The sequence below is a fragment of the Corapipo altera genome, unplaced genomic scaffold (assembly GCF_003945725.1).
Source record: "Corapipo altera isolate COAL_440 unplaced genomic scaffold, ASM394572v1 113, whole genome shotgun sequence".
In the NCBI taxonomy this organism is placed as follows: domain Eukaryota; kingdom Metazoa; phylum Chordata; class Aves; order Passeriformes; family Pipridae; genus Corapipo; species Corapipo altera.
The window spans coordinates 11587300-11614156 of record NW_020884895.1 but is presented as its reverse complement, the minus strand read 5'-3'; the positions used below and the strand labels follow the sequence as shown (position 1 = coordinate 11614156).

The 26857-nt window shown below is 48.4% G+C and overlaps 1 long non-coding RNA gene across 3 annotated transcripts in view; it reads left to right on the top strand.

Moving 5' to 3' along the window:
- Positions 1–26787, top strand: part of LOC113949238 — an 81065-nt gene extending 54278 nt beyond the window's left edge. For all 3 annotated transcript variants that reach the window (XR_003528392.1, XR_003528393.1, XR_003528394.1), the window contains exons 3-4: positions 6931–7030; positions 24003–26787. This is a non-coding gene — a long non-coding RNA (uncharacterized LOC113949238). The remainder of the gene's footprint in view (positions 1–6930; positions 7031–24002) is intronic.
- Positions 26788–26857: the final 70 nt, after the last annotated feature.

Genomic DNA, 26857 nt, shown 5'->3' with positions numbered 1-26857 from the left:
CAGCTGTCTCCTCAAGCCCCTGAGCCATCCAGGGGTACATCTGCATTTCCCTTAGTGATGTCATGTGTTCTGCTGTATGACCACAGCGAGGGGAATTCCCCAGCATTCCTCAGGATGTCTGGCAGCCAGCAAGGTGTCTCATCCTGCCTCCTTTATGAAGAGACCAGATTCTTTGGAGCACATCACTTATTACCATGGAGTCATCAGCCAGACTTAATAGACCAATAGCTTTGATGGGCTTTTATAGCTTTTATAACCATGTGGCTGTTTGCAACAAGCTCTGGTGCCCTGGAGTGATGAACGGAGCTGTAAGGGCACGGGGGTAATTCTGCAGTATTGCTTTGGCCTCAGGGATTTACTCTGTCATTTAATCCAAAAGTAAGCAAATGGTGTTACACATTCCTGAATTATTTCATGAAGAGCGTGACAAAGTGGTAGTTGTAGAAGCTGCTCCCTCCCCAGGAGTACATTCCTCCTCAGCTCACCAATCCCAGTGACCCTGCAAGAGAGAAAACTGCCCCTGGGCTCCAGCTCTTTCTGCTTCTGTGACAGGCTGGGTTTGCTGAGTGATGTGTGTGCAGGCTCACTTGGAGAGTACTGACATTTTTCAGGTTTCCTATTTCCAGTTCTTTCCCACACTTTTTCTGTTGGGATGCCTTACCTTAACTAGTTACAGCAGCTCTTTGCCTGGCCCATGATGGGCCACTGTGCACTGAACTGCTGACCAGTCCAGGATCCAGAAAAGGGATTTTGTTTTGCTCTCATCGTTTGTTTGGCTGATTGCATCCCAGAGGTTACATCTTTGAAGGCCAAGATAAATTTATTAATATCTATTATCTAGACAAATGATTCAGAGTACCACTGACCTTTCATTTTTGGGCAAGGAATAAGCCTGTTTGTAGCTGGAAAGGTTAATATCAGACCTAGAAAACTCCCACTGGTGAAACACAGAAAGAGGAGACATTTCCCAGCAGCTGGCCATGCAGTCAGGATATACAATGGGATCCATCAGTCATTTCCAGATGGAAGCAGACAGCCATTAGTTGGTCCTGGGGATGACTGGCTGTTTTCACTGACCTGCCTTAGTCAAAGGCCCCCAGGCCCCAAACATTGTGATGTCCCAGTGGCTGAGGTGCTGCAGGGATGGGCACTGCACCTTCTGCTGCTGGAGAGCTTCTTGTCTGAACTGGCTCCCAGATGAGGGGATCCCTCTGGGATCATCATTCACTGCTGATTTAGTGTAGCCTCCCAGCAGCAGGGTTTTACATCTGCAATGCCCCTCCTTGACTTTGCCCTTCTGGCCTGGGCTCACTCTCCCTCCCGGATGACATGGCAAGTTCACTTCTTCCATCCATTTCCAGCTGGGAAAAGCTGCTGGCACAGCTGAAGCTGTATGTCAAAGCAGTGCAGGAGAAAGGAAAACCACATGGACCAGCTCTCATCAGTCTGACTTGTTGGCTGCAGTTTCTTCACCAAAAGGGCTGTCCAGCCCTGGCACAGCTGCCCAGGGCAGTGGTGGAGTCCCCCTCCCTGGAGGGATTTAACAGCCACGTGGATGTGGCACTTGGGGACATGGGTCAGAGGCAGCCTTGGCAGTGCTGGGGAAGGGTTGGACTGGATGGTCTTGGAGGGCTTTTTCCAACATAAACAATTCTGTTATTCTATGACTTATCTAACCCCACATTTAATAAACTGTAACTTTCTTTCCCCTTGACAACTTAAAAAATTTTCCTCTTCGGTATTTTATAGGTGTAAAATGAAACCAAAAATAAATAAAATGCCTCTTTTTCATTGACTAGAGAAAATGGTGAGTAAAACCCACTTTATTTCTATCCTGCATTTGTTATCCCAGAGGGATTGTCCCAGGAGCCTTTGTGGTTTCTGAGAGTTCCATTTAAAAGGTTTATTTAAAGTTTAGTTCCCTGAGTTTTGTGAGCCTGAAGAACACAGAGCAGGTTCTCAAAGGCCTGGCTGTTCCCCTGTGCCAGGGGGTTCCCTCAGCACAGCTACACCACAAGCAGGGCTGCACGGCCCCATGGTCCATTTGGGGTCCTCTTCAAGGTGGGGGGAGCCTCTGGTGACTGAGGGCATTAATTTTCTCTGTCTGCATTGTTCTTTACTGTCTGTTGAGTCTTTGCCTTATGGTCTCTATGTGGTGCTTGGCTTTGCAGCCAGCTGATTTGTGAGTGGTGGTGTGAGCAGCAGGACACAGCCTGGCCTGAGCCAGCTGCTCTCTGAGTGTCACCCCTCGGGGCTCTGGGAGGCTCTCTGGGGAAGGCTGAAGGCAGCAGGGTCCAACTTTGTGCCTTGTTTCTGTATTTAAGGTTAATATGTTTAAGTAAGTTCTGATTGCAGGCATACAGACATGGGATTTTAAGACTGTTCCCTTGTTTAGGCTCATTGCAGGGTAAACTTAATGACTTCATGTTATCTGGAGCAGCACTTGGATGAGGGATCTGTGATGAGCTGAAGTTGACCTGCACAGGTCTCAGAGCAAGATGCAGAGCATTTGAATATGCCAGCTGGAAAGCCTTTGCTGTTTCCTTTCTTCCCCCTCTAACACTGACAATCCCATAATGTGCCTCTGTGTAGGACTCAGAGGTTCCAAGGAGCAGGAGGTTTGTGTGGCATTAGGCCTGTTAAGCCATTCAGACAGCCCTGATGTGCCAGTAATCCCTGATGTGCCAGCACTCCTGCCTGCTGCACTCCCTGTGCTCAGGGTGAGCAGTGGCTGCATCAGGGCCTGAAATGCTTTGGGGAACATAAGCCCTGGCCAGTGCTGGTGGGAGGCTGGAAGGATTCCTGCTCCCCTCCCATCCCAGGCAGCGTCTCTGGACAGTGCTTGGAACAGAACTCACCCCGTTAGAAGCACACACAATTAACTAATGAATTCAGTTTATCCCACAGGTTGAACTGGAGTTGCCTTCTCCCTTCAAGTGCCCAAGCCCTTTGTGCAGGCTGGGAATGCAGCTGAGGATGGATTTATTCCAATATCCCCAGAGTTTCAGAGTTTCCTGAGGACTAACCCAGTCTGTTTTGCACCCTCCTGTACCCAACCAGCTTAATTCCAAAAGCTAACCCAGGAGAGGTGGCTGTGTGCTCTGCAGGCCACACTGGATCCCAGCTGTCCTTGCTCTCTGGTTCTGCAGGAATGCAGGCACATATGGCAGGAGCAGTTTGCTGACAGGACAAAGCTGGGCCCTCCCAGCTCAGCCCCAGATGTCAGCCCTGCTGCACAGCACAGCCCTCACCACTCCAGCTCTGAGGGCCCCTTCACGAGGAACCCATCGGCTTCAGCAGCAGCAAAGTCTGGGCCACGTTTTGATATGAGAAAACTCAGAAGGTCCATGCAATTCCTGGCAGTCTTCAACTGCTGATGACAAAAATATGACAAAAACGTCTTTCCCACTCCTCTAGGGATGTAAGTCCTACCCTGTCCCTCCAAACAAGGGAGAAGGGGAATACACAGCTGGCCCTGAACTTAAGGAGTGGATCTGCACTTTCATTAACTGCCTGGACAGTGAATGAGTTTAAATATCCAGAGTATTATTCGTTTTATCTTCAAGCTCTGGAAATTTCATCTTGCTCTGTAATGATATGGAAAAAACAATTCAAGCAAAACAATGTGCATTTACAGAAAAATCAGAAAAATAAAATATCAGAATAATATATCCCAGGATCTGGTTAATCCCTGAAAATGGAAGGATAAAGCATTCTTGATACATCAAAAGCAAAGCCGTGTCCAGTAGGTCCTGAGTTTCAGTCCATTTTGGGAACTGTTCAGCAGTGACAGGGGAAGGGCACCCATTGCTGGGGTGGATGGGAAGCGGGAGAGATGGTGCAGATTAACATTCTCCTGCAACCAGAGTGGCTCAGCACGGCCAAGTAATTGCCTGCAAATTGGCAGATGGCTGTGGTAAAAGGATTACCATGAATCAAGTGAGATGGCAAGTGTAACAAAGCAATAGCAAGCAAAAACAATATTGCTTTTCTCATTCCAATTAAAAACTAAGTGAACACCAATAAGAGCTTTGAAGCATAATGAGTGACAGCCAGCCCAGAGCTTTTCATGCCAGCTCAGAGCTTCCCCAAAGCTTTTCTTCCCCTTCTCATCTCCTGGCCTGACCTCTCCAGATGAATTCGAAGATGAGCTCGTATTGTTCAGAACAAGCTCGCCCATGAGCAGGATGTGATGTGGCATGAGATGTATGGCATTTTTGTCAATGAGCTCCATTGGTCCCTTCATTCTCTCTATCTCACGCTGATTTTAGAGCATTTTCAGTAATAAGAGTTTCCCAAGAGTGTCTGGCTTCTCCTTTCTGTCTCTTTACTCCATTTCCTTGTTAGTTCCTTTAGTTCTCACACTACTGCTTTCCCCCCCAGCAGTTGGGGGCTATTTTCCAGTGCCTGCAGAGGGACTAGGTCTGGGAGCACCACTTGTGCCTGGCTGGGGTCCCCGAGCCAAGCCCTGCCAGCACCACACTTCGAGGAGACCTGGCCCCAGCTGCCAGACAGGACAGGCAGCTGCTGGGAGCAGCAGCACTTCAGTGGCAACAAATCATCCCCAACCAGTTCTTGGACGAGAGGGAGACGATAAGTGCAGGCTGGTAGGGAGGAGGTTTGCCAGCTGGCTGGGGCAGCAGCACTGCTGGAGCCAGCTCTGTCTCAGCTATCGGGGTGAGGGAGGCAACAGAGGAGTGTGTGGGCCAAGCCAAAGAGATAATCCTGGCTGTGGCAATAGAACATGTCTGGATGCAGGTCGGGGGAGCTGGCCTGTGTGAAGATAGCTGGAAGAGGGTGAATTCCCAATGGATGTACCATTGGCTCAAAACGGCCAATAAATCTGGGACTGCTGGCCAGCTCTTCTCAGCAGGCAGCTCCTCACAGCCTTGAAACTGGAGATGAATAAGGACAAAGGTATCGTGGGTTTGATTAGTTCAGAAATCACTTTTTTCCCCATCACTTTGAGGTGATTCCAGCTGACAGCCTTTGCCAGCTGAACACAGCCTCGGACAGCCCTGCCAGCACAGGGTTTGTTCTGGGAGAAGGGAGTCTAACCCAGTTCCAGTGTTCCAGAACCCAGCCCTGTGCTCCTTGTGGTTTATGTAGCGGGTCCTGCACGAGGGCAGAAGGAAAGGTTTTAGACTGTCAGTGGACATAAAGCAGGAAACTCCCCCCAAATGGCTCCTGCAAGTGCAAAGAAGTGAACCCTGTGCGGGGGTGTCACGGTGTGAGCAGGGGGTGGTTGTGGTGACTCAGTGCAGCCCAGACCTGGCTGTCACCAGTCCTTCACCCCCCGGCCGGGGCGGATGGCAACTGCTGCAGTGCCACTCTGTGGTGGGATGGAGAAGCAGATGCACGGAAAACTTTCCTAAAACAGTGACAGAAAGGAGGAGCTGCGACTCTGAGCTGTGGTTTAACTAGGCCCAGCTCGGGCACCGGGTGCCCCCCCTCTCTGAGCCCAGCGACCACCCGGTGTCTGCTCTGCAGGGAGAAGGGTCACGGGCTGACCTGGAGGTGAGTGACCTCCCGGCCCTTTGGCCAAAGCGGGTGAATGTTCCCAAAGCACTGCTGAGCTCCCCGGAATGCCACCCTCCAACATCTCGAGAACCAGGACATGGCCAGCCTTTGGAGCTCCAGCACTTCATCGGCTTCACCCGAATCTGAACTTGACTTTGCTCCAAAGGTTTTTTATGCTGATCAACTCAAGAATCCATGAATCTCTCTTTTTTAAAGTCAGAGGTGTCACTTTCCCAAAACAAAGCAGATTCTTGAATCTATTTCTCAGACTTGAGCTTCATGTTCCCCTATCAGGGACCATTATCAAATTAATTCTCATGACATCAAAATTAAATCAATTTACAGTCCATGCATGCTGCATGCACACAGTGCTGTTCCAACCCTGGCCAACAGTACTGGTGTGATTTTCCTGGCTGCAGTGGAGCATTATTCTTGCAGTATGGCCCTTGCATGGGGACTGGGAAAGGAACAGTATTTTGCTTTTATTAGCCCAGATACAGCAGACTTCTTCATGTGGCCAGTATCTGCACAGCTTTGCTGCTAGGACACTGTCAGCCAATATTTACATCATGTCTTGCCCAAGAAATGTTGTGTTTGCTGAAAAAACACATTTGCAAATGTAAATGTAAAAAATGTAAAAAACAGAGGCTGGTTTGACAAGAACTCAGTTCATGGACTGCTAAATGTTTCCAACTGATCTGGTCCCAGTGACTCTAAGGTAGAGTCAACAAGATATCATGGCAGATAGGAAGGGACAAAAATGGGGGGAAGAACTCAGGGGGGCAAGAGCATGAACTGGGGTAAGCAGGAGCCTGGCAATGGATGTAGCTGTAGTTGAATTTTGTATTGTCACAAATAAATGTTTTATCTTTAAGAATTACCCAACAGTTTTGCAGTGTAGAAGTGACTGGTTGGATGTTGGTCCCGTAATCTGGCAGGCAGAGGAGCTCAGAATTTAAGGACAGCCCAAACGCCCCATTCAGATCTGTGCTCAATCCTTAACTCTGGAAAATGTGCTCGAACACAGAAGGGGCTGGAAAATTCCCATCTTCAGTTTTTTCTGTATCCCGTGTTTAGCTGACAGACTTTGAAGATTTACTCTTTGTGCTACATCATTGTCTCAGCAATCCCTGACCCCTGTGAAATGCAGAGCTTCCTCCAAGGTGACAGTACGACAGATATTTATATTGCAGATGGAATTTTGTTGCTATGATTGAGATTTCCTCAAATACACATATAATCTCTATGCAAAAAAGGCATCACCCTCTGGAATGTGAATGTGTAACTTTCTAAACCACTTGCAAGGGTTTTATGCAGCCGGATTGTCACCATAATGCTTAGAACTGAGAGTTAGGCATTTTTAATAATTTAATTTTGCTGGTGATCTAATCTCCTCTTGTGCTTTTCTAGTGCATCCTTGTGACTGAAATCCAAGGCTCAGGAGTTCGTGTCCTCACTGAAGCCCCACAGCAGAACTGTACTTCAGGAAAGCAAGTCCTGGGCATACCAGGTAATGTTCAATTCCTGACATTGTTCCACTGAGCTGTCCCAGAGGGAGAATGAGCTGGCATAAAGCAGAACTTGGGGACCCAATATCTGGGCTGTGTATCCGGGCCTGAATCTTTCTTGGAGTGTTTCCTACACACCTGCTGATGTTTCTTTCTGCTTTACACGCCTTCAAACCCTGACTAACCCTCTGCCAATGTCCAGAGATCATCAGAGGAACTGACAAAGGGATCATAGTTTCCTTTTTTAATCTCCGTGTGGATATGACCAATCTCTTAATTCTCTCAGCTAAAAATTCTGCAAGAGGTGAGGAGGCAATAGGTGCAACAAATGCCACTGGGTTCAGAAGCTTTACAGAAATAATTAGTGCTGGAAATTGCAACTGCTAAATTACCCTGGTTTAACGTGCTACTGGCTGGGCTGTGGCCCTGCACTTTGCCCCAGGCAGGAGGTGGAGCAGAGAGCAGGAACTGCCACCTACTCCCAACCCACTCCTCCCTCCCGATCCCAATCCTGATCCCATCCCTGCACCCGCACAACGGGCTGGGCACGGCTCGGCCTCGGGGCTTGGTGGTGTTTGGGGGAGGAATAACGCTGAGAGCAGAGCCAAACTGTGCATTCAGTGCCTGTGGCACCGTTCAAGGGGAGCTGGAGCCCCCAGTCAGGCCGGGGGCTCTTCTCTCACCTCTCCTGACTGCTGAGCACGAGGCAGGGTGGCAGGGGGGGAACTGGGCACAGCCCTGCAGCTCTGCAGGGAAACCACCCTGGGATTAGGGCAAGGACTGACAGAAAGCAAAAGTCAGTGAGCTGAGGGAGTGAGAAAAAGAGCCAAAGGTTTTACAGGTGTGTTCTGAAGTAACAAAGGTATTAATTAAGGTGCTGAGGCATGATGCTAAGTCCTTCTGGGGCCCTTGCACATCCTGAGAGGGTCCCTGCCCACAGGGGCAGTTCCTGCCTCAGCACTCACTGAGCCTGACACAGCACCTGAACCCCCACACCCGAGAGCAGCAGGGACACGACTGACCCCCTGGGAAACACTCACAGCCCTGCTCTGGGGGGGGAATCTGGCCTGGAGCTGCCTGGGCCTTCACAGCCGCTTCACTCCAATCACCAGGTGAAATCAGTGCTGCAGATACAGCTGCAGAAATTCCAGAAATTCCTGCTCCACGTTGCCCGTGATGCAAATCAGGGTGTGAGCCTGGGAGAACCAGCACTGATGCTGATCTCTCTCTGCTTCCTCACAAAAGGAAGGCTTGCTTGTCTTTAAAGAAAATGTGGTTTACCCTCAATTTCTCAGAAAAGAGCAGATAATTGGATGCTACCAACTGGCACAACCCCATGGATGTCCCCAAGCACTTAATTTGCAGGGTGATTTCTGCATTACCTGGTGGGAGGGACTGGGCAGGAGGCCCCAGCAGTGCTGCAGCAACCAGGGTCAGATGGAGCATTGCCTGGTGATTAACTGCAATATTGTGTCTTAACAACCTGCACTGTCCTAATCACTGAGTCCAGTCCTCTGGCACTCCCTTACTGACTGTCTGAATGCACGTTCCCTGCCCGGAAGGAAAACTTCTCTGTTTTCCAAAGCACCGTTGTTTGCACCTTTCCCAAATTCTGGCAAAATGTGTTTGACAGTAACTCCACAGTCAGGGATTTGCCACAGCACTTTTAGATCTCCAGATGTATTCCTTATTTCCAAGTCCAACACATACACTGCAGTTTAACTAAGAAAAAACAGGTTTTTTTCTCATCTGTCATCTCTTTATCACTCGCTCTTGGTGAGGGACCAGGGAATTCATGGGAGGCAGATGCTGCCCTCAGCTCCAGTGAGGAGATTATTTATAGTGTCCTGCAAGAGCTACACCCTGGCTGCTCACGCCAGGCAGTTGTTACAGGCATGTGCCACTTTTCTGAAGGAGTCTGTAATACAAACTCCTCCTGGATTTCTAGCACATCACTGGGATTATAAATACTGCTGAGGTTAGAAATCAGATGAACAGCTCTGTCTAGTGGCAATTGCAATAACTACATCAGAAGGTCGCTATTTCTAACAGAATTCATCCCATATGTGTTGAATAAAAGGAGTTTAAAAATAGCTGCTTGGCTTGCTTTTCCACATGGCAAATGCTCCGAGTACTTCTGGAGACACGGGATAAACATGTGAGGCCACACTCTGCCATGAGCTTTCTGTTCTTTTAAGAGCTTTGCTGCCTTTATTTAATTTTCAGCAAAAGCAATAAAAATCCCTGAGGTTTTGCCATTCCCAAAGCTGGAGGGCCCTGTGCTTCCCTCCCGCTGAGGTGTTTGGTGCTGGATGTCCCAAATCCATCCCAGCTCACCAGCCCATCATATGGCACAGGATCACTTTGGTTTGGGTTTGGGGCAAGTTCCATGGTACTGCTCTGTAGTACTTAACAAAAGCACACCAGTGGGGAAATGACTCTGGACATTGCCAGAAACTGGGGGTGGATCAGTTTTAAGGCTGGACAGGTCCCGAGGCTCAGGTGAATGTGCTGGACCCCACAGCTGGTTAAACCCCTTTTGTGCTCCGCTGTGGCACTGGCACTGAGCAGTTGGGGTGGGGGCAGAGCTCCCTGCTCAGGTGCTCCTGGTCCTCAGTAGCTCTAAGGTGTCACCTCTGGAAAGTCTGAGCGGTGTCACACCCACCCACTGGGTCTGGCTGTCCCTGCTCTGTCCCATGGGCCGTGAGCTCAGCGAGGTGAGAGCTTTGGGAGCCCAGAGCCCCCACCCGCCTCCTCCACACCCCCCCACCGCTCTCATCGACCCTAATCTCTTCTTAGAGAGGGATTCAAAGTGCACTTGTATGGAAGACGGTGGTGGTAAGAAAACACCTTTCTACCAAAAGGGAAAATGGCTGTGAAGGGAGAAGGTAGTGAAGCTGCTGGAATTATAACTGAGTGGTTTGTGTCGGACATGTGTGCCTGCACCTGGATCTGAGACTACAACTGCTTGTGTTAACTGTGCTAAACCAGGATTAGTAGGCATAAATAATAAGGAGAGTGCATACATTGTTTCGGGGTAAAGATTCAGCATGTATCCTTGTTTAGCAACTTCAGCTTACTGATCAGAGGCCGGAGCCCAAAAGAGGGAAGGAGAGTTCACCAGCAGTTGCTCCAGATTTCGGATGAGCTGACAGCAGAGAGCACTGTGTGCTGCCTGTGTGCCCAGGTCAGAGCTAAAGAGCAGATGCTGCAGATTGCAAAACAAGTGGCACATCCTTTTATATTTAAATCTCTCTTGAAACAAGGACTCTGCCCTTTCTCAGCAGGCAAGGCTTTATTCCTTACCGCGGCAAGCAGGTAGAGACAAAGCCGTGACTAGCCGAGAGTGCAGCACAACTTTCATATGTACCCTAAACTTGCAGGTTTGTCTGAAATCTCCAGGGAAGCCAAGAGACTTTTACAAAGGAATGAGTTCCTGTTAAATTTGCTCCTCCCTGCAGCAGCATCGCGGCAGTCCTGGCTCACTTTGCATAGCAAAGCCTGGAGATAAGGGAGAGAAATGCTCACAGAAACCTGCAGCTCCCCGCCCGGGAGCGATTCCGGACTTACATTCCACTGCTTTTCTGGACTATGGCTTTATCCCGGTTCCCTGCAAGTGCTTTCTCTGTGTGCCCCATCACCTGGGCTGTTGCCTTTCTCTGTCACACCCCAGGTTGAATCTGGAGAATTGGGTTTTTCAGTTATTTCTGTCCAACATTTTGAAGCTGCAGGTCCTGGATCATGTCTCCTTTCTCTCCCTCTCCCTTGTGCTGGATTTTCTTTCTCAGATCTCCTTCTTTAAGTTGTGACTCATTTCACTCTTTGAGAGCTCTCATTTGGCATCTCCCATGCTGTCTGCCTGCCAATTCCTTGCAATCCCCATGTCTCTCTGCACTATGTTCCTTGGCCACTTGCCAATTCTCAGGCTTTAAACTTCAGTATTTCCAGGATCTGCTATCCTGAGATTTTTTTTCCTTTTTTATTTCCTCTCCATTTTTAATATTTCTAACCATTTCTCCTTTGACCCTGTGCTGAACTCTCTCTAGGCACAAGGAAAATAAGAAGGTTCTTTTGTGACCTGAGTTGGAGCAGATGGAATTCCGAAAGGGTGGTGTAGAGGTTTGTTTCAATATGCTCCTGGAGGCTTTGCCCAAAGTGCAAGGGGCTCTCAGCTGCCTCTTTAAAGAGCAAGGTCTGTAGATGAACTGCAATTCAGAGTTTTAATATGCTCCAATAGTCTGTGTATGCTAAACACTTCCATTTTTGACAGCCTTGGGGAAGGTAAGAGATGACAGGCAGTGTTATTCTTGCAGCTTTATTGTGTTCTTCCTATTTGCTATAAAGGGCATTTCCCACAAACAATCAAGTACAACCGAATGAGGGATGCTTGCTAATTTACAGGGGAAAAGAAATTCAGAGATGTTTTTCCATGTCAACCCTTTGATCAGTACTGCAAATTTGGAGTGAGTTTGTCAGTTCAAATGCTCACATCTGTGCCTCTTTACTGATGGCAGTTCCTCTGTTCTCCTTACAAACACATCTCTGAGTCTTCCTTCAAGCTCACTTCTGCTCTGAAATTCTGTTACTGCTCTTGTGGTTCCAGTTCCTATCAAAGGGCTGGTTTGCTGCTTTTTGATATAACAAAAATGTCTCTGTCGATAACACATAGAACAGACTTGCATATTTTAACATTAAATGGTCACAGTCATTCCCTCATGCTCTTATTTTCCCTTACAATCCCAGACTGGTTTGGGTTGGAATGGATCTCAAAGCCCACCCAGTCCCACCCTGCCATGGGCAGGGACACCTTCCACTAGCCCAGGTTGCTCCAAGCCCCGTCCAACCTGGCCTTGGACACTTCAGGGATGGGGTAGCCACAGCTGCTCTGGGCAATGGTTCCTAAAAGAAGAAGCCCTTGTGCCCACTCCAGCCAGACACCCAAGTCCTGTTGAAGATGACTTGTTGACTTGCATAAGGTTTTGTACCTTCAGATCTTTCCAGCAGTGACTGTGTGGGGCCAACCTCAGCAACCTCTGACCTTCTCCTGCCTGAAGGGCTCATCACCTCCTCCCGCTCTGGAGCCAGGGCTCCTGGGCTGTGCTGGTGGCCCCAGGTCCAATTACTTGGCATAATAATTTTGATTATATTGATCACTCATGATATGAGTGGTCACCTGAGTCAAACACTACTTTTTTTTTTTTACATAATTAGATATCTATAATTTCCTTTGTGGTAACATCACCCTCAGCAAATCCCCTGGGTGAGCTGTTCCTGTGCATATACACACATCCTCCTGTCTGTGTATATGTCTGGCAGTACAAATGCTATGGACGTGGTTTCTGGGTAGGCAGGAAAATATGGTTCCCAGGCATTTCTCCCAGAGAAAGGGTTGTAGAACAGGCAGAGACAATCTGGTGGTTGGCTGTCCTACACTTGGCTCCTTCAGCTCTCTCTCTGGAGCAGATCCCCTTCACACAGCCCTCAGGGTCCTTTGCTGAGCCCAGGCCTGACCAGGAGATCAGGTTCATGCTGGCCCAGTGCTGGCCCTGGGAGTCAGCCCAGGCTGTTCCACACCTCCCAGCTAACAGTCAGGTTTGTTTGGCTTTGCCTGAGGATTCTTATGAACTCCAAGTCCAGTGCTAAACTGTGCAGATTTCTCTATGACAGGCTCTTGAATAGTCTCATGATGATTTAGTGTTTTTATAAATAACTGTTCTCTATTGACTCTCCTGAGTTGCATTGACAGCAGCGGGACTCTTGTTACAGTCTGTTGTGTTTCTTATTAATTCCACATGTGTTCATCACAGCTGAAACACTGCAGTGAATACCAGAGGAATTATGCCTTAAGTGGACTCTGAAATGTAAATCTCAGGGTGCTGCACTCCAGTGATTCATCCAAACAGCCTTTCACTTGTTTACTCCTTAAATTCTTATATGAAAGATATCCAATGTGTAAGGAGAACTGTCACTGTCAGTGCTTGTACTTGGAGCTCCCTGCGAAGGATCACAGCTCTTGCAGCAGCCTTGGTGAACGGAGGGAGCAGGAAGGTCCAAGAACCAAACCTGGGGTTCTGCTGGAGGCAGGAATCTGGGCACAGGCAGTTTGGGTGAGGGTTTCCTGGGGGGGCTTTCCAGGAGACCACAGGGCTCCAGAACTGCCAAGGATGGTCACGGATTGCTGGGCAGGCAAAGGGGACACCAGGAGAGCCCCATTCCTGTCTGTGCAGGGGGAGGCATCAACTCCAGGACTATGGAGCAGGAATGAAGGGTGGAAGGCTGGAACAGACAAGGACAGTGTGCACGAGGCAGCTCAGGAGTCAAAGGCAACGTGAGGAAAACAGGGGCAGTTGATGTGTTTGCAAATCACACTTGTGTTGCTCCTGGGATCTGTTTAAACCAGTTTATCTCTTACAAACTGCATTTGTGCAAGGGATTTAATTGCTGTTGGATGAATGCTTGCCACTGTATAACAATCACTCTTTGAAGTGTTTTTTATATTTTTCTGCCTCAGTCCCTAGCTTTAAATCTGAAGTAATATGACTGGCAAGCTAACATGTGTATATTATTCTGGTCTGTAAATGGAAATAGCTAATAATTAATGTCCAGTAGCAATTATCATACTGGGTGTCTTCGCTATACCTCTACTTTATGTGGGCAGAGTGATATGGGATTGGGTCAGCAGTAATTTAGCCTGATTAGGAAGGTGGTTTTTGGACTCTCTGATGGACTCTATTTTATCATCTGTCTCCAGGTGAGATCAGTCAGTTGCAGAAAAACCTCTATGAATTCAGCTTGGGCAGTTTTTGGAAAAAGGTGAAAAATGCTGTTAGGAATGAGTTTTAAATTTCCAGAGAGGCTGGGGAGAAAGGCTCACCCATTTATTATCAAATAGTTTGACCAAGGTCACTTTGGTTTTGCTGAATCTTATCTCCTCAAGGACAGGGAAATCTAACTTTCTCTTCTTCATTTGCTTTTCACATTTCTTCTGCTGCAAGGCTCTTTTTTGGACTAAAATAGGGTGAAAAAAAGAAAAAGTGAGTTTAGTTCTTCTGTTGCTACTAGGATAAGCAATGGCCAAGGTCAAACACTTCCATACTTTTTCCACTTTCAAAGTTTTAGTCACACTACAGTTTCAGCTGGAGGCTTGTCAAAGTTAATTGGAAACAAGCTTATCAGTCTAGGAATGTAAGTCATGAACTTCTTCTCTCTTTATCTACCTCGAGAATTTGAATGCAGGAGAAACAAAGGATTCAGAGGCCTTGGATTGGTGTCCTGGCTGTCTGTCCCTGGTGCAGCACAGCAGGTCCATGCCAGCCCAGCTCAGCCCAGCCTGTCATCCCTGGGGCAGGAAGCTGAGCTGTGCCTGCTCTGGCACTGACAGGGGTGTGCTGCTGGCTGGGCACCGGGCAAGCCAGAGAGTCCTGGAGCAAGGGAAGGAAGGAAGGAAGCTGTTCCCTTTTTCCTTGCCAGCAAGGAACGGGCAGTGGGAAAACCATTCTCTGAAGCTGCTCCAGTGGGATTCCTGCCGTAGCTCCATAAACCTCTGCCCCTGATCACTGTGCCATGAGGTGAGGGCACTGCCAGGCCCGTTGGCTGTGCTCAGCTCTGCTCTGTCCATCCCAGCATTCCCAGCACAGACCTCCCCTGAGGAGCAGAGGGGGTGTGACTGGCCCAGACCTGCCAGTGAGCAGCACTGCTGGCTGAGGCAGGCACACCTCTGCCTGCTGACAGGTCAGTGCTTCTCCAGCACAGGGAACCTGAGGGCACTTGGTGTCTCAGCGGTGCCAGGAGAAAGGCTGCTCCTCCAGCTCAGGCCCTGTCTGGACTTGGAAGACTTGCCCAACATATGACTTAGATTTGGGTGATGCAGGAACAGCATCTCCTGTAGCCTGGGGACAACACTCCATGGAGCTGGGACCACCCCAGGGCCACTCACGGGGGCATCCCTGTGCTGGGGAAGGGATGCACCATGGACTGTGCTGGTGCCCTGCAACTGCTGCTGGACCTCATCCTGCTGCCCTGAGAGCCCCGACTGCAGCCCCCGGGGCAGAGGGCACGGCAAGGAGCCCAGCAGGGACTTTCTCTCCAACTGAGGACATCCAAACAGAACCCTTATTTGTTAAAGTGATTAAGTCATCTGTTCATTTTCACTGACTGGGGTTTGGCCTGTGAATACACAAGTTGGAACTGCCTGTTCTTCGCTTGTTTTTCCACGTCTTGGACATTCTCACTCCAGTCATGTTTTGTTCCATCTCATCCATTTCCCTGTAAGACACAGTGTCTGCTAAGGCTTAATAAATAAATGAATCTCCAAGGCAGGACACTTGTGCTCTCTGTCTTACCCTTAATAGGTGTTGAGATGTGTGAAATAATGCCTGAGTTTTTTAAGAATCATAGCAACTATCTCTACTTTACACGTTATTATTTTTTAAAAGGACTCCATTTCTAATTTTATTCTCTATTAAGTAAACAGTCTTTAATAGTGTTTATCACAAAGGCACATTTAAATCTATTCCATTCTATTCTGGTTTCTCTGAACAGGCTTTTCGCTTCTCCATAGAAAACAGGAATGGACAAAATGTGAAGCATGTCTGAGTGAAATGATGGTTCGTGGCCCGGTGGGGAAATGGATCTTTTTAAAGTAATATCTTGTAATCTTTCTCCTAATGGATTTGGAAGGTCCCTGCTTTGTGCTTGTTCATGTGGGGCTGGTATAGCTGCCAGCTCAGCTGCCTCTGTTTGGATTTGTGAAGAGCTTTTCCTACTGTATTTTTTAAATACAGAACTAAAACCATGCTGAGCTTTTCTTCTGCCTTGACAGAAGCTTTTATGTGTGAGCAGTGGCTGCCTCCCATTTGCTGTCCTGTGCCTGAGTCCTGGGCAAAGCTGGGTGTGTTTTTGGGACAGCCAGCCTGGCATTCCCGGTGGTTACTAGGAGCTTCTGAAGGAACAACTCATTCTGGGATTCATTATCTGCCTGCCCTCCCTCTGCATAAATGAGGGAAACATCTGCTCCCTTTGGGAGGGAGAGGGACAATGGAGACCAGTGGCTTGGGTAAAGGGACCCGACTCTTTGTCAGTGGCAGGTCAGCTGTGAACACTCGTGTTTCCCAACAGCCATGGGCTGCACAGAGGTGCTGCTGCTCTGGGCACACCTCAGCTCTGGGCACACCCTCAGCTCAGTGCCCTCCCCAGCTGGGCTCAGTGCAGGGCTGAGAACAGTAACCTGTCCTTGGTTATGTCCCCAAATCACCGTCCCTCTGCCACTGTCTGTGCTGGGTGTGGGGTGTAACGCCCTGCTGTGACCTGGGGCCACGTTTCCCTCATAGGCCAACAGAGGAAGGATGGGGAGCTTTCCCTGTCCTTGGCTCCCACCAAAACAATCAGGATGGGGACATTGTCCTGTCCTTGGCTCCACTGGCCTACCCAAGCAGGGCGAGGGCTGCCAACAAGACATGTGTTACCACATGAATGAGATTCCCATGGCAGGGATGGAGCCGAAGGGTCACCACTTAGCAATGTGATTTAATGCTTGTAATGGATTAAGGCCATACTCTTATCGAGCTTTCTGCCAAGGAAAAAAAGAACCACAATTGTGTTTTATGAAAACAAGGTGAATGACCAGATTTGGAGCAGTTCAGGCTTAAACAAACACCACCTGTGTAGGAGCAGAGGGGCTGCAAACTGATGCTCTAATTTGTTGAAGACTGAGATTAATTGAACTGTGGTGGGAAAGAATTATTGGTGTGGGGTTTATAAAAGTAAGGTCCTGCAGGACTGAGATGAGTGAGACTGGAAAGACTGGAAAGAAAGGTGTTCCTTATTGTTACCTTCTCCCTTTCCTGTGGGTATAGAATGTCCTGCAACAACTGCGGATTTTAGACTGAAAATCTGATTTCTTTCTGTGTTCAACCTGTGTATGTGGTGACATAAAAGAGAGGAGAACTGAGACACACTTTTTTTCTATTAGTTTTTTTTCTGCAAGCCTGTTTGGTTCAAAATGCCAAATATATTGGTACTTAAACTCCCTCCAGGTGCAATAATTCAAGGAGTTTAATAAATCAGGTATGGACTGCTGTTAAAACACACTGTTCTTTCTGAAATCATAACCATGGATTAAATCAGTTGGGTAATTAAGAACCAGAATTTGACTGTGCAAAGGGCAAAGTTTTTAATTATATGATGTGATGTGATATGACATTATTATTGTATATTCACTCAACGTAGGACCCTGTGAGAAAGGCTATTTTTGGACTGAAATTTTAAAGCAGACCTCCTTTGCTGTAATACAATGTACTTCCAGTAAACCTCCTGTGTTTCAAAGATCAGCTTTCCAAATTTTGTGTCCCAGGAGCTTGCTCTTTATGTGTTTTTTCCAGCTATTGGAAGAATCTCAGTTTTCGCAGTTTTAGTTTCAGATGGGCCAGCTACAGGGAGGGAGTTTATTCCAAGAATATCAGTGTGGGTTTTATCATTGTGATTGGGCTGCTCTGTTAATGGTTTACTTAAAACAAAGAGATCTTTGCTGTGGCATTTGCTGCCCAGTCATAACTATCTGGAGTATTTCAAGTATTCCCAGGTTTTCACTCACCAGGATAAGAGCATCTGCAGCTGGCTGTTCTTTCTAATGTCTCTGGCTTCTGCCTTGAACGTTTCTCTGGGAATTCTCAGGAGCTTTGGGAATGGCTTTCTGAACTCTCCCTCACTGAGTGGCTGTAGCTGGACACCCAGCAGGCTGCTGGGGCTGACCCCGAGCTCCAGGCAGAGCCCAGAAACCAGCCAGGAGGCTCCTGGTGCCCCACCAGAACGGCCCCTGAGCGACCCCCGGCCTCGGGGCAGGAACAGCTCAGTGCAAACCGGGCACAAACTTTTGCTGCTTGTCACCAGCGTGGCCAGGTCAGGAAGGGCCCCGGAGCCCCTGCCCCTGTGGTGGCCACGGGCTGGTGCCACAGCCACGGGCACGGCTGGTGCTGGTCCCTCACAGAGCAGCTGAGCTGTGCCCTCGGAGGGGCTGGGGCACTGGGGGCACTGGGCACTGGGGGCACTGGGGGCACTGGGGGCGCTGGGGGCACTGGGCACTGGGGGCACTGGGGGCACTGGGGGCACTGGGCACTGCTCAGACCCACGCAGCAGGGACTGGGACACTGGTGTGCCACTGCTCCGTGTTTCTGCCTTGTCTTCTGAGAGAACCTCAATATTCCCACTCCTCATGACGTTTTCGTGCTGACCGAATGGTTTTGGTGCATTTCAGTGATGACAAAAAGGGCTACTCCAGGCTCAGTTCCCTCATGCCCTGAGGTGCTGCAGGGAATGTTACCATAGAAAGGAATCCAGTTAAACATCAACAGCAAAGTAAAGAGATTCAGGGTACAAGTAGAAGGGTTGTTTGCCTGTTTCATTAAAAAATCCATTTAATTAGTGTTTTGTTCTTCAGATCATTAATTCCTCTAAAAAATTGGTTTTATCCCACTACGAAAATGATGCTATAAAAAAAAGCTGTCCTACTGTTTATGGTGGCTGATGGCCTGAGGTCAGTGTGGAAGCTGCTGCAGGACTCCCCTCACATCCCAGCTGGACAAGGGAAACTACAATTTTTATCATATTCCAATTTAAGCTTACATTTTCCTAAAGCTGGCATGTATAAATTGAGCTGAAAAACTAATTCTAAATCAGCAAACTCATTTAGGATCATTTACAGAGGAGCTGGGACAGAGTTAACTGCAGGGATCATTAAGAATCATTCCTTGTACAGCCAGAGAGGTGTGGGTAGTGCCAGGCTGGACTGTCAGACCGAATTCCTTTCCCCTGAGCTTTATTGTGTGGCTGTTGCCAAGTCCCAGGAGTCCATAAGGCACACGCACATCAGCACCCAGGGAAATCCATAGAAATATCTGGATGGAAAAACATCTTGTTTGGTAAAATTAACATTCCCCTCAGTACACGATAGGTCACCTTGTGCAAGCATTTCTATATGATTTTTAACATCTCTGAACTTAAAATAGTAGCTTTTTACAAGGAGCCCACACAACTCACTGTGAGATGGCTAAATCGTGTATTTTGGTTATTTTGCTACTTGAAGAATTGATTAATTATGATACCGAGCAAGTAGGTATTGAGCTGAGTAAACTGGCTTGTAACACATGTTCTTCTCTTCTGTCTTAGAGTGAAAAACATGTTCTCTGTTTCCTTCTAGTGTCTGGCTTTTATCACTGAAAAACAGGGGATCATAAGCTGCATCACAGCATTCCCAAGGAATGTTATCCATGGTTCCAGTGGCTGCTCTGACACTGCATGGGGAGGTGCTGAAAGTGGGCCTGAGCAGTGCCAGCTGAATTCAGGACCCTGGGGCATGGGATGCCAGCAATTTAGTGCCCCTTTTCTTTGTCTAATTTCTTAAGAGGGAAAGAACACGCAGAAACAAGAACAGGAAGCACTGACAGTCTCACGGGCAAACTGCTGCTTGCAGTTCTCTTTTTGGGGTTTCCAAGCAATGAAACAAAAGGTTAATGTTTTTTCTCGTGCTTTCAGGCTGCATTTGAAAACATTTTCAGCCTCTTTATTTGTCTTTCATCTCCCGAGAAACTGAATAAAACTGTAGATGAAACAAAAGCACTTTGACACCAGGGATGGATCCAGGCCGTGTATTTAACAGCACAGAACTCAAGAGGAAGAAGCCAGGCAACATTTTCTGAGAAAGAAATGTTCTTGCTGTATGTCTGGGTACCTTAATCCACTCCTTCCTTCTTTCTTTATACCCTCAAGGAGCATAATTCAACATTAAAACCCCCTCCATTCCAAATACATAAAGCAGCCTGTAAAAATGAGATCCAAACACAGTGAGACCATGTACGAACATGAGCGGTGCTGGAACAGGAGCCACAATCCACAGACTCTTTCTCGTCACTCAGAAGGCCACAGAGCACTGTCAGCCGTGCTGTGGAACCACCCGGGGGGCTGTGGAACCAGCCGGGGGGCTGTGGAACCAGCCGGGGGGCTCGGTGCTTCCAGCTGGCTTCCCGAGCTCCCTGGAGCCGCTGCCAGCCAGCACTGATGGCTCTGCTCAGCCTGAGGGATCATGAGCACCTCGGGGTGCTGTCCTGGTGACTCAGGACAAAACAGGGTTTTGTTTCCATGGCCATCACCCGGGTGCTGAGCTCCCTTCCAGCTCCAGGTACTTGTAAGGCCTTTGCAAAGCCCGTGGGACTGGGATGAGTCTGTCCCTGTCCTCTGAGAGGCTCTCGCTGTTCCAGCTCTTCCCAACCAGGCAAAGTCTGTGGGCAGCCCCTGCCCGAGCCTGCCCGTGCCAGACCCTGGAAGGAATCCTGTCACTGTGCTGAGCTTTGTCAGAGAAACTTGAAAAGCTTTTCAACTCTTTATTAACGTTTATAAACTGGTTTATTCTCCACAGCAGCGATGCTGGGCAAGGTTTCTGCTTATTTTGGGTCCAGCACTGCCTCTCTGGATGAAAGACTTTTGCAAGGTCTTGATCACCTTCAGTTTGATTTAAGGGTTGAAATCAGTCCGTGACTAATTTTGAAACCAACTTAAAAGCAATAAAAATGTTTTGTCTTTGGGGACTTGTTTTGCAGATAAAATGAATCCTCTCAGCCAGACTGGCTGCACAGGCAGAGTGCACTGGCCGTGCTCCTGCATCAGACTCCTTGGCAAAGCAGGACTTGCTCTATCCACTCGTTTTCCCCCCTTCCTTTTGAAATCAGAGTTCTTTTCTTTTGGGAATCTGTTCTTGGCTCAGTGAGTGTCTCTACGCCCCTCTTCTCTCTCTTTTCAGTCTTGTTAGAAGTGCTGTATGAATTCTCAGACTCTCACTCTGCTCCTGACCTGCTGCTGTTCCAGCTGAAGGGCTTTTCTCTCCTGCAATATCCTGCTTTACACATCCCCGCTCCCTTTGTCTCCCTGATAACTGCACCTATCAGGTCTAGAATTTCGACTGGTTTGTGTGGTAGGTCAAGAAATAAGTCACAGTAAAGTGAAGGATGAAAAAAGGACTTAGATGATAGGATACAAATTATTTCCAACTAAGAAGAACACTTAAGGTACTGCTAGAAAATAAGAGCTTGACTGGAAAGGAGACAACTTGAGAAACTGAGCTCAGAGAAACCATAGATATGAATTTTGGCACACCTAACAGCAGAATGAATTCCACTAATTAAAATGTATTTGAGCTAATTAGTGGGATCAGAGTTGAATTAGGAACACCTGTAATAGCTTGGAGAGGAAAGATAATAAGAGAAGAGCCAATTTTTCAGAATGTTTGGAAAAGAAATATCCTCACACACACAAGGGTACCGAGGTGTTGTGTGGAGAGTGCTCTGTGCACAGCCCAGGGCCAGGCAGAGGGGGGGAATGGGAGAGTGGCCTCAGAGCCGGGAATTCTGTCCAACTCCTGGTTATTTGGGGCCAATTAGGCCAAACCACGGGCTTGTTGAAGTTCGGAATGAAGGTCTCCCAGCCCCCAGCTCCACATGCATCCATGCATAGTTTCCACTGCAGGACTGCAGCCAAGGGAGGCGTGGAGCACAGAGGGAGCACAAATGGGAAACTGGAATGTGAGGGGGAAAGGCACACTCCAGAGCTTCAGCTCATTAGAGAAAAACAGGCACGAGCTTCCCTGCCCCACACTCCAGACCTCCTTTCTGTCTGATTCTGTTGCTATGGCATTCCTAAAATCCCAGCATTTCAATGCAGCAAAGGGGAACTTGGTACATAACTACAGGTTAATCAGGTGTTTGAAACTAAACCAGGTTCAGCATTTCTAAAGTCAGCCCAATTACAGAATCACAGAATCATTTATGTTGGAAAAGACCTCTAAGATCATGGAGTCCAACCTTTGCCCCATCTCCAGCTCGTCAAGCAGAACTGGGGTGAGCCACCCAATCCAGCCAAGCCATTCCCCAGGGCTCAGGTGTCCCACCCGGGACAGTCAGCTCTGAAAATCTCCGCCTCTGTTTGCAACAGCTGCCCCCTGTGCAGAGCCAGAGAGGCCTGTGGAGTGCCTGGTGTGTTCACAGCCAGCACCGGGCCCCTGGAACCTCCTGGGAAGGGCAGGGCAGGCTGGCAAAGTCCAGTGGCACTGCAAGGCTGGGGAGTCACAGCCTGCAGGGGCTGAGAGCAGGTGACTCACCTGCTCCCACTGCAGAGTGACAGTGTGTATCACACACAGAAATCATCACCTATCCTTCAGGAAACAAATAAAAAACACCGGAGTTCTCCATTTATATACATATTTTTGAATTCCCATATGAGCAGAATGTTCGTTCCTTAAAAAACAGACCAAAAATCCCAGCAGAAACCAAACTTAGGCAAGAAGCAGCAGCTCTTTGGAGACGTACCCACAGTAAGGATCCACTCTGCCCCGTCACTTGCTCAGACATTTCTGTGCAGCCTCAGGGAGAACAAAGAGAGCAGATCCAGCAATCAGCATCCTTGAGCTGCACAGACTGTCCTTGAAGGCTCCCAGCCGTGCTTGAGTTTCTAATGGCAACCACCAAAACTTTTCAGCTATGGCAAGCAGTGCCTCGATCCTTTTGTTGGGAGATGTCTGAAATCCTGCAAACTCTTTAAACAGTAACATCTTATGAACTATAGTCATCAGATAAAAAAATTTGTATCTACATTTTCAGGGACATTCCATTAACCATTATCCTGTAGAAAGGATGGTCTTTGAATTATTGAGAGGAAATTCACTGTTAGAATTTAAATGTGTAAATGGAATCGTAAAATTGGAAAACCCATGAATATAACTAAACTGGAGAGGAAGGGTCAGACTTCTCAGGTTACACATTCTTTCTTACTCTTTTGTCTTTTCATCCCAGTTTAACAGTAAAAAGAGCATCTTGTTTCAAATTTGATGGTCCAGGAGCACTAACAGGTTCTTTATTCCTGCAGTGCAATGTGATGTGGTTTTCCTTTGGTTAATGCTGCAAAGCTTTCTACTACTGCTGATTATTTTAACAACAGCAAAAACAATTCAGAGGAAAACAGAAATAATTACAGAACCTGTCTTCTGCCTTCTTGGATTGATTCACGGTTAAAATTTGGCTGGGCAGTGTTCAGAGTAGAATGTCTCCCAGCCTACACACCACTGTATGGAGAGGAAAGGGGGCACAAGGTCGGAAGGCTCGACCCTTCCTGTGCCCCACGGCTGCAGTGCTCTGGGATTGCCTGTGTTGCTGGAGCAACCGTGTCCTCCTTGGGAAAACCCTGCTCCTCACATTGCCAAGAGGCTCCACTGCCCTGGTTCCTGTCCCTGGACAGGCAGTGAGAGCAGTGCCAGGGGGATTTCAGCAGAGCTCTGTCACACTCACAGCTCAGCCTTTCTTCACCCGTGCTGACCCGGCCCTGCTGGGGCTGTGGAGGGGTTTTGGGGGGCAGTAAGAGCCTTATTTCCCCACCTGCTAATTCTGCTCTGATCCGAGCAGGGCTGGCTCTTCTTCAGCTGCCCAAAGCCAGGGAAAGAGAGGAGTTTCAAAAGAATGTTACTTGTATTATTATTATTTCCTAGCTGTCAGTTAACACAGACGGGACATGCAGTGATTCCTGGGGGATTAACCAAAAGCTGGGCACTTCCCTTGGAGCCATTTCACCCCTCCCCTCTCTTGGAGGCACAGAGGGCAGATGTTGATGGAAATGCCCCTGAGGAGGCTGGAAGCAGTGGGGGACCATGGGCCCAAACCAGCAGCCAGGGTCACCTGCACAGCTCTGAAGCTGTAGGGGTGTTCATGGCTAGTTCAGGGCCTGGCTTTGGGAAAGGTTCCAAAGGGATGCAGCATTGCATGGGAATTCTCTCTGCTGCAGCTCCCACTGCACAGGTTCTGCTCCACACCTCCTTACATCCCAAAACTGGCTGAGGGACAGAGAGGGCTGGTCAAAGTACGGGTTAGGGAGCACTGACACAGCAAACTGAGTCAGTTTATTTAGAAACGCTGAATTACAGGTGTGTCCCAACATCTCCAGGTGTTTGCAGCATTGAAGAGCTCCAGCCCAGCACACGCCAGAGACAGCCCAGAGCTGGAGGGGAGGTTTGAGATGGTTCTGAAACTGGACATACAAAGTGTCCACGGATTCGTCTTCCTCTTCTCTCGTTTAACAGAAAGCACAGGCCCGACTCTTTACACATCTCCTGTAAGTTACTGCATGAACATTTACATTTTCACATTCAGATCTTACACAAAAGTATATATGGAACCCTGTAACCCTTCCAAAGTGATGTTTAATCTGACTATTATTTGTGGGCTTGTTATCAGGTTTGGGCACTGCTACACAAGTGCCTCAGTGATTTCACACTGTGACCTGGCTTTGTAGGATGGGTTAATTACTATGTTTACATTTCTTTCTTCTCTTAAATTATAGAGTTGATTTTACTTTTCTTATGATGGCAATTTTATTGTAAGGTTTTACTTCTCCTTTACTGTGTATGAAATGGAACACTGAGGTGCAACCAAAATTACCCTTGTAATTGCAGCACAGTGAATAAGTATGTGCAAGAGAATAATCTTGTAAAAGCTGATTACCTTGGTTATTAATAATTAGGATTTGTGAGTTAAGTAATATGGAGCAGCTATATCCAATTCCTTGGCAATTTCATGTAGACAGCTGAGAGATAATTTTAGAAATAATCCAGTGTGAAATCCCAATTGACAACTGAACCAGCATTTTAGGGTCTGCCTGTGGCTTCTCCCTGTGCTTTGGCTGTTTAAAGCTGGAGTGGCAATTTGCAGTTTTCTTTCGTCTGTGGGACATAAAAATTTGCCTATTTTAATTTCTTTGTGCTTTATTTAATTTGATTCTTAGCAAAATTTTTGTTTTCCCTGGGATCTCCTGGGAGAAGAATTAATATATCTGAGGTTTGTATGCATGTACCTGGGGTTGGCTGTTCCTTATGTTTCCTTCTGTATTTTTGTCTGATGGTTTATTACCTACTAAACAGGCTTAGTGTAAATAATATTTTTATACCTTTGAAAATATCACAGAGCACTTCTAATCTACTCTATTCTTTTCTGATTTGGTGATACACAAACTCTTGCAAGTCTGGAGAGAACAGTTACAAATCTAATGGTTTTTTGGCCCTTCTGCAAGTTTATCCAGGAGCCTAAGTGGGTGCCCATTCATAAAAAACCAAGTAATTTTGTTGAGCACTCCCCAAAACTCACTCCTCCACCCCCAGGAGTTCTCCAGTCCTGCACCTGCCAGGCACTTACCATACATCATCCCTGGTGAGTCCAGGCTCTAATCAAAGCTTTTGGGATTGCTCTTTCAGTTCAAGTCTCAGCAGAAATCAAGTCTGCATCTCACAGGTGATGAAAGGAGGGCCCTGCCAGTCAGGGGTGAGGTAACTTGCTCAGCCTAACAAAGCCTTCCCTGCTCCCCCCTGCAGAGTGTTTCCTGAGGGCCACTCACGTGGAAATGACCCGAATGGTTCCCCCCGGCTCCAGCAGCAGAGCTCTGCGGGAAGGGCAGGACTAACACAGCAGGGATGAGCTGTGTCCTTGGGTGCCTCCTGGCCCAGCTCCAGAGCTCTGCACTGCAGAGTCCCAGGCTGTGGAGGCAGAGCTTGGGCTCCAGGGTCTCCAAATATTCCAGATGTTACTGTTCTGCCAGTCCAGAGTGGATGTGTTAATCACATGGGAACAGAATCAGGCCTAGGTTTTGTCTTTCATGCACTTGAGGGAAGCCTGAAAAGCAGTTTAGCTTTGTGATGTAATACCAGGGAAGTATTTAAAATTTTATTTTACATTCATGTCCAATGTGACATTTAATAGTGGAGCTAAATAATTATTCATGCTAAATGCTCCACATGCTCTGACAAGATGTTTTTTAAAACATAGGGATCATTATTTTTTTCCAATGGAAGCAGAGCAGATTTTAACTGCAGAGGAGCAGGCAGTGAAGCAAGGGCATGTTGTAATTATTATTACTGAATGTAATAGAACAGAAAATCATCCATGTCACTTCTGTCAGGGACTCTGCTGAGGCTGTGCCTTGTGGAGCACAGGGACCCCTGGCTGGGCTGCCAGAGCACGTGTGCCATGATGGAAGAAGACAAGGCCTGTGCAGCCGCCAGCACAGGAACATAAGCATGCCTTTGTTTTGCTTTTTAAAACTTACTCTGTTCTCCTCAGATGTACGGTGAACTTACCAAAGTCACAGTTAAGTTCACCATTTTTACAGACACAGTGTTTCCGACTGATGTGTCAGAATTCCCAGCAGATTCATGGTTTACGTCCTATTTTTTTACCACAAAGCTGCTCCTTTCCCAGCTTTCTCCCAGCACTCCAGCCCGAGCCAGGCAGGTGCAACGTGTTCCCTAATGAACGGGCAGGTGGGGGGCACAGGGGCCCCGCGAGCCTCTGCCTGGGCGGGCACAGTGAGGTGGGACACAGGGATGGCACCACTGCACAGCCCAGGTGGGACACGGGGATGGCACCACTGCACAGCCCAGGTGGGACACAGGGGATGGCACTGCCGCACGCGACTGCCGTCGTGGCCACGTGTCAAGGGGAAATTCCAACCTTTTTCCCATGTGGTGGGTATGGTGGGTCCTGCAGCCCGGGGCTGGGGCAGCGCTCTGCCGCCAGCCCGCCCTGCCCGCGGCGCTGCCGTAACCCTGCGGTGAGTCAGCCCAGCTGCCGGCACCGCGCTCACCCTGCGCCCTCGGGGCGGCACAGCCGGGACCCCGCTCCTCCCGCCACCTGCGGGCAAGGGAGAGCCCCGGGCCCCCGCTCCTCCCGGTACCTGCGGGCAGGGGAGGCCCCGGCCCGGCGGGCTCACGGGCTGTGCCGGCGGCGGAAGCGCCGCTCCGCCCGCCCCCG